This window comes from Delphinapterus leucas, chromosome 11 (genome assembly GCF_059928025.1).
Source record: "Delphinapterus leucas isolate spDelLeu-1000000601 "Yukka" chromosome 11, BTC_Dleu_Yukka2, whole genome shotgun sequence".
Taxonomy (NCBI): domain Eukaryota; kingdom Metazoa; phylum Chordata; class Mammalia; order Artiodactyla; family Monodontidae; genus Delphinapterus; species Delphinapterus leucas.
The window spans coordinates 22,753,464-22,767,197 of record NC_143139.1 but is presented as its reverse complement, the minus strand read 5'-3'; the positions used below and the strand labels follow the sequence as shown (position 1 = coordinate 22,767,197).

Sequence of the window (13,734 nt, the reverse complement as noted above, 5' to 3'; positions counted from 1 at the left end):
TAAAAATAAAGTGGGACACAAAATTACACACTCAGAATATTTCAAATATGTAAAAAAATACATGAATGAAAAAAATGGAAGGAAACACAGCAAAGGCAGTTGTACTTTTTTGTGGCAGGAATACTGAGGACTATCTTTTTAAAATTGCGTCTTCTTTATGTTTTTTCTATACTAACCAAATCTTCTAGAAGGCTCATATATTACTTTTATAATTACAAAAAATTTTAATAACAGCCTCAACTTCAAATCCACCAAAAAAAAAAAAAAAGATGTAAATTCAAAAGCTCTCCAAGCCTATACACACCAAAACACTGTGCAGTAGACGGGTAAGGCAGTAAGCAGGGGGAAAGGGGCTTTGTTTTACACTTATAAACAATAAGCTTCTTGATGTGGAAACAAAAACTTTTCATGTCCCACTTATCAAAACACATTTTGGAAATTCACTAACCAAAACATTCTCCATCAGAGGATTTAAACCCACACACCAAAATTATCTCCACAGAACAAACCAGTTAAGCCAGCAGGAAGTTTATCAGGAACACCCTAAAAATTAATAATTGTTTTTACAGCTTTTATAAATCCACGCCAGCTCATGTTAGTACACAATGTAACACACACAGTCTCCAGGGAGTCTGTCACTTCTAAACAAGAGAGCATGAAATCCTTTAACACACACAATCTCCAGTGAGTCTGTCACTTCTAAACAGGACAGCATGAAATCCTTAGCATAAGGCTTTTCCTCAGCAAGAATCACAGATATTCTGAAATTAAGCTTTTTGGGGTTCGCCCTCCCAAAAGTTGATTTTGCAGTCTTTGAGATTGTTTTCTTAGAGTGACAGTTAACTATGTCGAGCTCTTTGTATTCATTATCTTGTTTCATCTTCAGGGGCCTACAAGGCAGGGTTTCTCAGCCTCAGCACTACTGACATTCGGGGCTATTTCTTTGTTGTGGGAAGGGGCCTGTCCTGTGCATTGTAGGATGTTTAGCAGCATCCCTGGACATGATTTACTGAATGTCAGTCTTCCCTCCACCCCTAGTTGTGACACAAGGCATATTTCCTGACATTGCCAAATGATTACTACAGGGCACAATCACCCCAGTTTAAAACCACTGCTACAAACTATGTACTATTGTTGCCCCCATTTTACAAGTGAAGAAACAGACACAGCTATAGGTTCATCTAAATCCACAGCCCAAGATCAAAAACTATCCTGTCTTTGTGCACAGGTAGGAGGTCTATCTTACAATATAACTGATACTACTTGAGTCTCCTTTGCATCCCCATGGAGCCTCATCTAGGCCCCAATGCATATTGGCCGAATGAACCATTACTTTCATCACTTAAACATTCACTGAATCCCTACTGGGTAGCAGGGCCTGGCAACAAAGGCACAGTCATGGCCTTCAACAAGTATATAATCTATTTGAAGAATTAAGATATAACCAGAGATAAGCCATTTGGAGCATCCGTTTTGGGAAAAGCTTTCGGTTTCCTCATCTGTATGATGGAGATAATGCTAATGTCGCCCACATATTTAAGTGAAATGGAGCGAGCAAAGTTCCTAGCACAAAGAAAATAACTTCAAAAAAACAACTACATACCAAATGCATGGTAATCCACAGGCACAGGCATTGGCAGAATCATGGCATCTCAAAATCACGGGGCTGGAAGGAACCTTCACAAACAACCTGAACTCATCACCCACTTGGTACTTTAGCATTTAGAACTCTAAAAATTTAATTACCTGCTTCCAGCAGAGTTTGCAGGCTGAGCTCAGACTGAGGCTCTCAGCAAGGGTCTCCCAGTGAACTACTTTAAGGGGGCCTAGAGGAAAGACGAGGGTTTAAGCAAAGAGAAAAACAACAGGAAATGTAGAAGGTTGAGTGGACTTAAAGCGCTCCAGGGGTGCAGAGCCTGGGTCTGAGCACAGCCAGCACGAAGACAAGCTTGGAGAAACAGGCCAAGATCAGATGAGGTCACAAGTGACACAGTGGTGACACTGACCAGGTGAGACCTAGTAAATTTTTCTCCTAAAAAAGCAACGAAGGGCTAAAACACAAAAAAATAACATTAAAAAAACCCAAGGGCTGCTACAAAGCATACACCCAACTTACATTATGAAGTTGGAGAACTTAATTTCTCAAATTAAAAGATCAGCGTCCCAATTGCTTCACAGCATTCCCCGAGAACAACAGGCAAATATGTGCTCTAGATCTATGCAAGTGAAGGTTTTGCCAGAACAAGGAGTCAATTTTCCTCCCCGTGTCCACAGGTCCTCCTGTTCTCTAGGGCACCAGCATAGCCCAAGGAAACAAGAGCCCAGAGAAGCCAGATCTTCTCTTTGTTAAATCTGATTTTTCAATAAGTGAAATCTCCAAAACATTTAAGTACTGGCACAAATTTCTTAAATTACTGCGTAGGTCAAACCAAACCTGTCTGCAGGCAGTCTTCATCCCAGGCCCACCAGTGTGAGAACTCTGCTGCAAGCCAGAGCCCGCAGGAGATCAAAGCAAGGACCAAGCAGGGCAGGGTGGCCTTGTACCAAAGGTTTATTTGGAAGATGTGTCTGGCGGTGAGGTGCAGAATACAGGGAAGAGACTAACTGCAGGGTCTATGTCAGAGTTGATGGGGATGTAAACCAAGGCATTGGCGGAAGGAATGGAGAGTGATTCAGAAAACACTTGAAAGGCAAATATGACAGTGCTGATGGCCAGGATGGGGGTCTCTAGGATACCACACGCAAACCTGACCCACTGTAAACTTTGATAATGAAGCTGAGACTTTAAGAGCAGAAGGTAGCTCAGGCTTAAAATTGAGCTCTTTGACTTCCAAGAACCAGGGCAATCTTCACGGACTTGTAACCTGTAGTCACACACAGAACCCCAGGCTCAGAAACGCCCCACACCTGGTTTAATGCTCTGCTGTCATCATCAAGATTCCTAATGATGTAAACTTTGAACTTGTGTTTCGTAAATGAGGTCAAGATTCCTAATATTTTAAACTCTGAACTTGTGTTCTGTAAATGAGGTCTGATGGCACAGTGGACCGTGCATGTGAGCAGAGGAGATCTGTTTAATACGTGTGGCCACCATTCCTTGCTGCCCTGTTCATAATAGTGTTTGCAGGGCCCCATAAGCACAGAATTTCGGTGGACCCACGATGCATGGACTTCAATAAGACTCAAAGCGAGTTCAAGGTAAATGTGTTACAAATGCAACTGAGTAAGCAGGTGGGTGGGTGCTGACAGCAACAAGAGGCCATGCTTTCCATTCAATCCAGAACTTGCTGTACATGTAGAAACAAGGCAGTGTCTTTCTAAGAAACACTAACAACCAAAGAATCCTTTCATATCCTCTCTTACTCCTGTTACTCCCCTGTATTAATCAACCACTGGTGAAGATGACGGCACAGAAGGAAAGACAGAGCAACCCATGGTTCTTTTTCCTTTCAGTCCTTCCTTCTATAAGCCGAAGATTGATAGACTGTGCAAATGGAGACGTGAAGTAAGGGTAGTCAGTTTTGTGCAGTGTTTCTTCTGTTCTGGTAGGAAGAATATACAAATGCATTTACAAACTACAAAATATTATGAAGTGTGTGACTTCAATAATTCTGCATACGTGTTAAACACTCTTATATTTGCATTTAATACTGGCATTGCATAAAATAAAGATGAACAATGACATTCACGTTGATAGTTTTTATTTTTAACTTTCCTTCACTTAGAATGACATTAAATAGCAAATAAACACCATGATGAGTAAAGAGAGAGACTATGGGAGAAAAGGAAAAGCTTTTATGTTAGTACCTTTAACAGCACTTTTTCCTGCTTTTTGAACAAGGGGCCACACATTTTCATCTTATACTGGGCTCCACTAATTATGTAGCTGGTCCCACTGAGAACCACTGAACTCAAGAATATTATGCCCATCTAAATACGCTGCCCACGCTTGGATACGTTTTAACTGACATCATTCAAAGCAACCCCAAAGGACCCACCTATGGACTGATGGCAGTGGTGCTGATTTTTAGTACCACACTCTTAATTATTAGATTGCTTCAGTCCTTTTCTCATCCCACTCATGTCACTGCAACAACAAATCTGCTGAAACACCGCAACCCAATGTCTTTCGGCCAAAGATCTTTCTAGAAATAACCAGTTAAACTGAAGATTAAAGACCTTACCAGGAGCAGCATGTAATGCAGAGGTCTCTCTGCTGGACAACTCCCCCTTATAAAGTATTCCCTGGTGCTCTGGTGGTTCAGTGTTAACCAAACCCAGGCTGCTTCCCATCACTCAGGACGCTCAGGTTTCCCCTGACAAGGTGCTCTGCGAACCATTCAGTGTGGTGTCTAAAAATTCCTCCTTCAAATACAGTCAAGTTTTCCTTTGTCTCATTTCATTCTCCTCTTCTTTTCTGTGCCACTACTTTCCACTTCAATAAATTAATTTCCTGCCTGGAGACACATCCTGGCAAATGTGTCAGTTTGCACTGTTTAGATGAGAGACTTCTGTCATTCTTTCAAATGTTTCCTCTGTCCCAATAATCCTGGAGACCCAGGCTCTCAGGAGCCTGAGTTACTTGTGTATGAATTTCCTCCCACCGTCTCCTATTAGACTGAAGGAAAAAAAAAAAAAAAAAGCAGACTCCCTGGGGTGAACTCACTCAGCTCTTATCTCTTCCAATCACATTTTTTCCCCAATTTCCCCATCCCTTCTTCCATTCCATCTGAAGGAGCTCTCTTACAGGTTTCAAAGCTAACCCGCACTCTCCGCCTAATTTCAATCTATCCCTCTCCTTCTCCCCTCTTGTTTGCTGCTTTCATATCACCCTTTCTGCCTGGACCTTCCTCAAACCGACGCTGTCAGAGCACGTTATCTCCTTGCTCAACTCCTTGAAAGGCTGGGCTAATGGGACAGCCTGAGGTTCATCACCTCCCATGTCTTCTCAATCTTCTGCATTCTGGATTCCACGTCTACTGTGCTGAAACTGCTCTCCCAGCTCACGAATGGCCAGATGGCTGGACCAGGGGCCGTTTCTCAGACCCGTCCTTGTAATGGGTCTGCGGCACTGGATGGCGTGGACGGTCCACTTGTGTTGGGTGTGCTTCATTCCCTTGCCACCATCAACCTCCACCTCTCTGGGCATTCCTGCTCTGTCACCTTTAACAACTTTTCTTTGGCCTGACCATGTCCAAATGTCAAGAGTTCCCTGAAGGTTGTGTACTTGTTTTTTTTTATTCTGCATCCTCTTCTTTGGCGAGTTCACCTACTCTCGCTCTTTAGGTAGCAGCCCTATGGAGATGGTCCATCACTCGAGGGACTAAACTCCAAACCTGAATTTCTAAATTCTTGCTTAACATCCTCATGTGAATAAAATCAACTAACAATTCTTAATAGCTTTTCACATGCCATGTACAAGTGGTTGAGGATACTGACCCTGGAGACTGTACCTCTCTGCATTTAAATCCTGAGTCCTGTGACTTCCCTGGTGGCGCAGTGGTTAAGAATCTGCCTGTCAATGCAGGGGATGTGGCCTGTGAAGATCCCACATGCCGCGGAGCAACTAAGCCCGTGAGCCACAACTACTGAGCCCACACACCACAACTACTGAAGCCCGCGTGCCTAGAGCCCATGCTCCACAACAAGAGAAGCCACCACAATGAGAAGCCCGTGCACTGCAACGAAGAGTAGCCCCCGCTCGACACATCTAGAGAAATCCTGCGCGCAGCAATGAAGGCCCAACACGGCCAAAAATAAATAAATTTATAAAATAAATAAATAAATCCTCAGTCCAACACACACAATTGTGTGGCCTTGGGAAATTCACTTAGCCTCTCTGTGTCTCAGATGTCTCATCCTGAATAAGAACAGTACCTTTTCTCAGGGCTGATGTAGGGATTAAATCTAAGTTAAAATATGTATGGCACTTAGAACAGTGCTTGGTACATACCAAGTGCTATGTAAGCATTAGCTATTATTATTGTTGTGGTGGTTATTCTCCTAAAAACCCAGTGAGACAGGTTCTATGATTTTACGAGTTTACACAATGAGAAAATGAAGGTAGGTTATTGTGGGTCATGATGGAATCTCAAACTCCAGATGATCAAATCTTAATTCACCATATTTCCCATTAAAATTTAACTTTTGCTGTGTGCCTTTCTTCAGGTTGTTCTATCCCTCCCCCCTCCCCTTGCCCCTCCTAATACCCCTCCTAACATTTAACATACTATTCCAAGAGTCATTTTTATAAAGTAATAGTTCTCAGATCCCTCCCCAACTTACACACTAAAGAAAAATCTCATTTTAAAGCATTATGTCACTCTTTTTAAACCCTCTGAGATCTGGCTATCGTATATCTTACCTCTCTTAACAATAGTGATCTTTCCATCTTATCTTTCTCTGACACTAATCTAATTATATTCTACACTTTGCTCCAAATCCAAGCATGCTCATTCCCCCCACTGCCTCAAAATTTCCTACTCATCCTTCAAGGCCCATTCAAATCCTACCGCCTCTAGTGGGATCCCACTAAACCCAATCCTTTGCTCAAGTTCATAGCCCAATGTGCTCTCTCACAGCACAACCTTCCACCACCTACCTTCAAGAGGCCCAACAAATTGATTTTTTAAACTTTAATACTTTTTACATTTCAAGAGTAATGCATGAGTGTTGTAAAATAAACATTAATATGCTATAAAAAAAATTAAAGGTCCCTCAACTTCCCTGCCATTGTCATCCCATCCTCCACAAACCACCCCATTTAGCAATGTTTCTCCTGCATTGACAAATATAACTTATACACGTATGCTTGGTGGCTTTTTGTTCTTAAAATACATATCACAGACATCTGTTTAAGTCACTATATTTTTCCCCAATTTTTTAACAACTAAATAGTTTTCCAAATCTGTTTTTTACTATTGTTATGTGTAAGGAGGGTCACCCCATTTCTGCCCCCATCTCCTGTATATGCATATTCTTAAGGATAAAGACCATGTTTTATTCGTCCTTATATCTCCAAGAGGACCTTGTACCAAGGCCAAGAGTTGCTTAACAAATGTTCAGTGAAATAGTAAAAATATCTGTCATCAATCCAGTGTTCACTGTGTGCCAGGACAACAGCTGTTGATGCTTCACATATATTGCAGGTAATCCTCATTACCCACCCAATTATTCCCACTTCACAGAAGACAAAATCACACAGCTCATAAGGACAGGAGACTCTAATCTATAATACATTTGTCTGACTCGGGAGCCCACCCCCTTCATCTCTATGCTTACAGGTAATAAAACGGTCATAAGAATACCCTTTGCTTTTTCAACCAAAGTTGGAGAACAGAAAAGCTCCAAGTATTCTGGTGTAGGCAGGTGGGACTGAGGATAAGAGACGGGTGTTGTTTTGGAATGAATGTTAAGTACATGGAGGCAAGTGGTTGCAGCCATAAAGCTAATCTACCATTCAGCCATTCAATCTGTTTGCTGAGAACCTACTAGAAGTTGAATTACTTGCCTCCCCTTCTTAAGGCTCCTCACTACATTCTCCTTCAGTAACAGCTGCCGCCATTTGTTGAAAATCTATGTACCAAATTAGTCATTATTATTTCTATTCATAATTTCTAATACTGACAAAAATTCTACGAGACAAACATCAGTACCACATCTTACAGAGAGGAAAACGGAGACCCGAAGAAGTTAAATTTCTTGCCAAGATTAGACTGTAATGAATAGCCAAGCCAAGATTCAACTTGAGGGTCTGTAGGGCTCCAAAGTCCGAACCCTTATTCTGTCATCCAGGACGCTGCCTTTGAATTCTGAGAGAAAAGATGAACTATGACTTCTTTAAAATTTAAACTGTCAGGATCACATTTGGCTTCAAGTAACAGACCCAACTTCTGTGGTTGAACCAAATGGAGATTTGTTTTTCTCAAAATAAATCAAGAGGTGGGCAGACTAGGTCTGGTACAGCCGTTCCAGAAGGCCATCAGATTCCCAACCTGCTTACCCCTCAAGCTTCTCGTCTTTGGTCACAAGATGGCTTCTCCGCTTACAAAACAGCATCCCTGCTCCTGGGAGAAAGAAGTACAAAGAAAAACAGCCTCACCGGCGAGCTCACAGAGGCCGTTCCCTTATAAGAGTGTGTGCGAGAGCCCCTCCCAGTTACTTGCATCTCACTGGCCAGGACTATGTCACCTAGATACCACCCAGCTGCAAGGGATTCTGGGAAATCAACTTTTTTTTTTTTTTTTTTTTTTTAAACTATCATGGTGAAAGAGTAAGCTGGGACAAAGTGAGACAGTGGCATGGACATATATACACTACCAAACGTAAAACAGATAGCTAGTGGGAAGCAGCCACATAGCACAGGGAGATCAGCTCGCTGCTTTGTGACCACCTAGAGGGGTGGGAGGGAGGGAGACGCAAGAGGGAAGAGATATGGGGACACATGTATATGTATAACTGACTCACCTTGTTATAAAGCAGAAACTAACACACCATTGTAAAGCAATTATACTCCAATAAAGATGTTAAAAAAAATTAAAAAATAAAAAGAATAAAATAAAATGGTTCAGCTGTAGAGAAAAAGTGGGCAGTATGGATATGACTGGGCATCTATCTGTGTCTGCTCCACAGGGTAATGTAGAATGTAAGTCACCCTAGAGAATCAAGGTACCCTGAGAAGAAAGCAATAGAAGAACCTTAAATCTGTGTTTAAAACCCACCTTGGTTGTGCAAAGTCACCCACTGATGGGGGTGGAGGCTGGAATAATGTGAAAATTTTACAGAAGCATCCAAGCAGCTGATCCAGAGGAAAAACACCAAGACCCTGGTGACTTAACACAAACCGTCCTGGCAGACTCACAGGTTCAATCAGTGTTTCCCGAGTCGTCACTATTTCCCTTCCTCCAACTCACTCACTTGCCAGAGTTATGTTAGATGACAACCTACAGGCTCATTTGACTCTTCCATCATTCATAAGAAAAAGTAGAGCGAGTTCAAATTCCAATTCAAGCAAAATAAAATCCTCGACCATGTGTTGTTATGAGAAGCATTACCTTTAGAAAAAGATAATGGTTGCAGGGATGTTACTTATGCAACTGCAGCCACACTATCAAGTTAAGGAGACCAGAGAGTTTTAGCCTGTTTGCATTTTCTTTCAAATAAAGTAAGTTCAATAAACGTTCCTCATAAAAACCTCATACAGTTCTGTGATGGCGAGATTATATTTGTGAAAAGTACTATATATGGAGAGAAGGGTGACAGAAAGCCAGCAAAAGGACTTCTGTGAGCTATATCCTAGGCTCACAGGAAATACAAGATGACATAGCCATATTCAATGGTATGGTTCATAGTTACATTCATAGCATGGAAGAGGTAAAACCGTTTCCGATGGGCCCACCTACTTCTTCTCAAGAACTACCTTGCTTGCCTAAAGAATTTGGCCACTTACTTATGAATGGACTTGCCACTGAAAACAGCATCTTTAGTCTCTCTCTCACCAGGTAAAATTAAGTTTTCCTTTGTTAACCAACACACAACACGAGGAATCTGCATACCTGCTCCCTTGAATTTGCATCTGCTTTTTTTTTGACAAATGCTTAATTTCTCTAAGTTAAAGGAGAGGTGAAAATACCTAGCCTTACTCTGGAGTTCAAAGGGTGTCCATAAAATCTGTGGCCAGCCCCAAAAGTTATGGTACTTGATCTTCTTCCTCCACGGTCCACATTTGAGGCATGAGCCTCTACCAGAATGACTGATAGTCAATGCAATCTGAGTTTGTACAATTCCTTCAGTCATGGGCATTTTTAGGTGCACCTCTATACAGAAACCACTCCACGATCTTTCTATTCTGAACTCATTACATTTGCCAACAAAAACAAGGTTGTGAATGTGGGCCAGTCAAAATGTGTGTCACACCAAGTTCTAGGGAGACACGCAACCAAAGTGCAGTAACAAACTGTGACAACGCACCCACCTGGATCACTCAGAGTCCAAACCCACATTTCAGAAATAGAAGCTCTTCAAGGAGCACAGGCTGGTAGAGGTTTCACTCAAACCCTCCTCTCCTTCAAAAACCGCCTAACAAGTGTGCAAACTTAAAACTCCTGGCAGGGCCCACTTTTCCATCTAAAATCCAGTTGTTTGGTGTTTTAGATCCTTAAAAGTGGGAAAAAGTATTGAAGGGAAAGAAACCCTCACCACTTGGCTTTTTGAAACATTATCAACCAATGCCAAACTGGCATCAATAATTACTACATTTAAAATAGTGTAAAAGAAATAGAAGAGTCTTTGTATTTTCTAGGGTGGGTTAGTTCAGTTTCGGTTTTTTAATCCATTAGCTCCATTTAATAAAGCATCGGTCTTTATGGTGGTGATATATGTGACAAAAGCTGTAGGCTTTTGGCTGGGAAAATGGTTCTGACGTGCACTGCTATGAATTTGAGAAACAAAGGACATAACACACTACAGATGCAAAGAACTGCACAAGCCCAGAGTGGTTTTTGGATAGTGTCGATTTGGGGTCAGTTTGATGACTGATTTAATTGTGAAATTATCAACCTTTAGGTGAAGGGAAATGCTGGCCAGAGGACACTTTGTTCCCTTTGTCCCCAAACAACACCCAGTGTCACTAACCTTAACAGCTTTGACTCTCATACTTAAACCCATCTGTTCCACCATGGTTAGAAAACAATAATAAAATCATGGCTCCCTGAAAGATTTCACAGTTGGCTGCTCAACTGGGATTTTTTTCTTAATTTGAAAACTAATATGACTTTCTAGGGAAATCTCTGGGAATAAAGAAGTCATTATTGTGCACTGTCTCTTGTCTATGTTTTCGCCTTGAAGGAATGTTTCTTTAATAAAGAATCAAGACACAGACCCAAATGTGAGTAGATATTCATACATTTCATTCACTCATTCATTCATTGTTTTGAACAGGTAATTCAAATCAGGTCAGAAACATGTAATAAAAGACAGAATGATGAATGAAGTCTTCTTCCACAGTTGGAAAAATGTGCTATTTGGGATATACATATTTTTAAAAATGGGAGCTGAAAACCTCAAAAAGTTAACTTAACAAATTACCAACATAATCTAAATTAACTATAAAAATACAAATATTTCATGAATATGAACAACAGGTTTTAAAAAGAAGTCAGCTAGTCAGTAACTAAGGGGAAAATAATGACCTTGTTCTGATTTATCTCATGCTGGCACAGTGAGTGACAAAAAGACTACATAAACAGTTAATGAACTCTCTCTCACTGAACTTGTTTCCAAAAACTGTCTACAATGCCCTTGACATTAGGCACTATCGATCTGCAACAACAGTGTGCCCTGAATTTCAAGTCAACATCTGCCCACGAAGGCCAGATTATCACTTTTTTTTAAAGTAGCTATCGAAACTACGATAGTTGCTGGTCAAATAATTTAACCAAAACCTGATCGTACCTTTCTCAATAACTCAAACGTCTTTCAAGTTTTGTCCTTTAAAAGCACCATGTTTTACGATACCACATCTGCCTCCTACACACAGATGGAGAAAGAGAAATACTGGTTAAAACTAAGTATGTAAAATTACTGTTACTCCACAAACTGTGAATGCAATTCAAAGCTTTGATATATTCAAGTCCCTAAGCCAGGACTCGCTTCTTGGAAAGAAGTATAAATCTGAATTTGGCACATCAGGATAACATCCTAAAGATACTACTTGACTGATTTTTGCAGCTCTGTCTTTCGGTATCACAAACAGCAGCCTGAATACTCCATCAGCCAAGGCTCCAGTGAGCTCACACCAGCCCACAGGAATTCTACCTCACCTCCTGCTCTTTCCTGCTGAAAAAGTACATTGGAAAATACCGTATGTTTTATGTACTTCCTACAGAACATAAACAGAAAAGACTTGGTCACCATTATTTCAGTGACATTAGGCAACTTCTGTTTCTTAGTCCACAACACAAACCAAAATTAAAATGTTCTGGCCTTTCCAGTGAGGCATGCCTTGCCTTTGCAAAAAGCCTACCCTTAATCCACACTGTGCTAATTAAATTTTTCAAGAGCAATACAGATCCAGGTGTTTTATAAACAACAGCAAACAAAACACTTCTTTTTTTGCCCTGACACCTAAATGTCATCAGGCTAGAAAGAGGGAGAACCCCATCGACGAAGTCCTTTATCGCCACACTTCCCGACTTGGGTTTATTAGATGCAGTGATGTGGCTTCTTTCTTTCCTCCTCTCCCGGAAATGCCCTTACATACAGGCACCTGGGATGCAGCTTTTGACTCACAAAGAAGTCCACGCCCGTTTCCTCCCGACCTGGCAAGAGAAGGATCCTCACTGCTGAAGCACTCTGGTGAAAGAAAAGGGAAACTTGACTCAGAAGTCTCAGCCCAAACACTTTCCTTCTCCAAAAGAAAGAGCCTTCAGCACTGAGAAGGGAGGGTTCTGAGTAAGCTTATGACTCCATAATTTTTTCCCCAGAAAGTTAATCCTACCCAGTTAGTGGCCCAGGCACACAAAATCTCTAAACAAGAAACAGAAAGGATTTGAAACAGGAAATAAACACAAAATCAGAATTCTATACGTCCACTTATCAAAATACCATCTTGCTCCTGACTTGCAACTGCTTCCCCTAAATACCAAACTGGGGCACTAAATCAAGTTCTTCTTCTATTGCTCTCTGCACTTCTTATTGAAAGGAAGGATTTGTTTTGGTCCCACATGTTGAAAAATTCATGTTCCTCTAATTAAGAGTTTGTATGCCGCGCCTTCTGCCACATTTCCCTGTTAAAACTCGCTCCTCTAAAAAAGATCCATGAAAACAACTACCAGCCCTCATCCTTCTCTCAAACAGCCAAAGAAAACAGATCTGAAGATTCTCAGCAGCCTTCCTAAACCCTCCAGAACACAAAGTTGGCAACCAAAGGAATTCTCCGTTAAAATATGAGTGAAAGAGAGCTGGCATTGAAATGTGCCCCAAGAGACCGGTTTTCCCACAAGCTCATAATTAATACACCTCATGTGAATTTCTCACATCCTGACTGGACTGTATAAAAGGATTTTTTATGTTCCTATATAAGAATATATAAGAATAACGATGACAGGCTTTCATTTAAATCAACATGGCCACAGGCGAGCTAAAAAAAATACAAAACTTTTGTTCTGTCTCCAAGAGCATAATTTTTGAGTCGATATTCCATAAACTTTTTGTGACATTTTAAAATAACACCCCCCCTACACACACACACACACACACACACACACACACACACACACACACACACCACGTCTCTGATTGGGGGTCTCAAGTATTGCTAGGAGACTGGGATGTGGAGGGTTTAAGTACCCAGACAAGATCTTACAGGTCCTATCCTGGAGGTATTCTTCACACATAAGCTAGTTGGGAGCCCCAGGAGTCAAGCCCTTACCCCACCCCCAAAAAAGTGCCCGTTCCCACTGGGAAACAGGAGGGAGCTGGAAAAGGAAATCGAGCGGCGAGAAGGGGCAGCTGCAACCACACAACGGTGCCACTGCCCTCCGGTCCCAGAGAGGAGCCGAACTCCCTTACCTGCCTGAGCGAAGAGAGCCGCCGGCACGACTTGCAAAAGTTCTGGTTCACCTTCGCCCGGAGTTCAAAGCGCCGGCACTCTGGCCCCGCCACAGGCTGGCTACCCCGAGTCCTCTCCCGCCCCGCTCCCGCCTTCCCCACCCTCTCGGCCCTACACCATGTCAG

At 41.8% G+C, this 13,734-nt stretch overlaps 1 protein-coding gene across 22 annotated transcripts in view; it reads right to left on the bottom strand.

The window, feature by feature from the left end:
- PPFIBP1 (PPFIB scaffold protein 1) overlaps positions 1 to 13,734 on the bottom strand; it is a 178,522-nt gene extending 164,788 nt beyond the window's left edge. For 7 of the 22 annotated variants that reach the window (XM_089920424.1, XM_089920411.1, XM_089920412.1 and 4 more), the window contains exon 1: positions 1 to 13,734. This exon is cut by the window's left edge. The gene's annotated coding sequence lies outside the window, so the exon portion shown is untranslated. The other 15 variants (XM_089920415.1, XM_089920419.1, XM_089920420.1 and 12 more) reach the window with 7 other exon arrangements.